Here is a 2,500-nt window from a genome sequence, read left to right as displayed (position 1 = left end):
TTAGTGGTAGTATTGCTACAATATATTATTATTATTATTATTATTATTATTATTATTAATAATAATAATAATTGTATTGTTATTATTAATATTAGTAGTAGTATTGCTGCAATATTATTATTATTATTATTATTATTATTATTATTATTATTATTATTATTATTATTATTATTATTTTATTCTTTTGTTAGTATAATCCATATTTTTTATCTATTTTACGATTTTTTTCCCCCATCTTACAACAAACACTAATCGTATCTTATCAATTCTTATTTGCTAGGGTCAAATAAGCAACAACAATCAAATAAAACAATGAATTCGTCTCTCTCATACTATCAGGAAATTACTTTTTCTGTACAACAGACCACTTGAAATACTACATGACAGAAAAAGAAAAAAAAAAAACACTGGTGCAGATTTAGAAAATTCTACGGTAATACAAATTGACAAGTGATCTATTTGTATCTCTTTTTCCTATGGCGGTATTAATTTATATGGTGATCTCATGGTATGGAGCAGGGCTTGGATCTCTGGTTGTTGTGGTATTTGTAGTTCCACAATAACTGAAGAGTCATTTGATTTTATTTCAACTTTTATGCACTTTTGTGGCTTTGTTTTGCACTGATGAGTGATCACATGCTTTTATCTAAGGGGGGATGCTGTGATTTGTAGTTCTTGCGGGCTGTATAACAGGACTTAGAAATGAGCAGGTCATTACTGGGCTCCCCTGAAATGTGCAGAAAAGCCAATTTCTCCAATCAACCTCAAATATCCGATTCACTTTCCAGCCAAAGGTGACAAACATCCCCACACTGGGTGTAATAACACGTTTATTAAGCTTAGCCAGCAAGTCAAAATACCTGATATACTTGTATGGCTGAATCCTCCAGAGAGCTCCGGTGATAGACTGAAAACCTAATGATCACCTCTTTAATGTCTGGAGGCAAGGCGTGTATATATCCTATACTGACTGATGAACTAATATTGACATGAGCTAAACACAACACACAAAGAAAAAAATACAACACTGTCATGAAAACATACAAATACCCTACAATCCACATATTAGACATATATATGACTTTATTCACATAGAGGAAGAAATATCAATTAACCGCAGATTAGAATTGTTTAATTAATAAGTAGAATGAATTTTACAATTTCACATTTAAAAAACAATTCGTGTAACAAGCTGTTCGCTATTATTGATTTAAATGTAAGCCGCTTACCAAAGTATTTTGGAAGCTACAATTTACATTTTATTAAAAAAGATACATTTATATATATGTATAGGTAACAGCAAAATCATTTATTGTATTTGTGTAAATATATGAAGCCTTGTCTCGGCTTTTTCAAATGTTTAATTGCATGTAATAAGAATGGTAAACTATATGCCCAGGAAAGGATAATTTACTCTGGTTACATGAGTGTGTGTATAGATATGATATAATATATTATTAAAAATGTGATATAATATAATTCAATATAATACAATACAATGTCACATAATATAATATAATATAATATAAATATTTAAGAAGAGATGTGTAATTGTTGGTTTATATTAACAACATCGTTGTTCTCAGGTCCTGAAGTGGACGCTCCCCAGTAAAGTATAATAAAATAAAATGAAAAAGGGGTACTATTTAACCAGATGATAATTTTTTTTATTTATTTTTTTTCGAAAACACTGATCAAAGATTATTCACTTTTATACTCATATTTACACACACTTTCTTACTGGTGTTTGTAGTCTGCTGGCCAAATAACGTGTGCGGTCTGATGGAAGAGTTACTGAAGCTATATGTATCAACCAAGGCAGGGAAATGAGAGGACACAAAATGATAATTGTTGAGACTGATCCATTTATTTACATCTGACGAGATCAGTGTGAAGTACCACATGTATGTATTATTAAATCTGTTCAAAGACATGAATAATTGAAGTAGTTATGAATATATATATATATATATATATATATATATATATATATATATATATATACATACATACATTTTTTTATTTTTTTTATTTCTTTTCCCCTCAATATTTATATTTATTGCAGACAATTACCCCTCTCACACCTCATGATAAATAGATAAATAACATAGCTATCGATTGATAAAGATAAACGTATTATAGTGGCATACGGAACTGGGACCATTTACAATTTTATATTTTGTACCAGTGTTAAATATATTTATATTTAAATGTAACGTTTGTAAAATCAATTATATATATATATATATATATATATATATATATATATATATATATATATATATATATATATATATATATATATATATATATATATATATTTCTTAGGATCGTCACATGGTAAATATGGAAATAGTTACAAAATAAAACAATTTACATCAATAAGTCACTCTGGGTTATTTTTATAAATGTGTAAAGAGAAAATAAAAAGATGGTCCAGACTTTTTTACTAATGATCCATATTTAAAGAGAACCTCCTTAAAAATCTGGCTTAACTAAT

Source organism: Pelophylax lessonae, assembly GCF_965119305.1.
Source record: "Pelophylax lessonae genome assembly, chromosome: 8".
Classification (NCBI taxonomy): Eukaryota; Metazoa; Chordata; class Amphibia; order Anura; family Ranidae; genus Pelophylax; species Pelophylax lessonae.
This window is presented reverse-complemented; position numbering follows the sequence as displayed.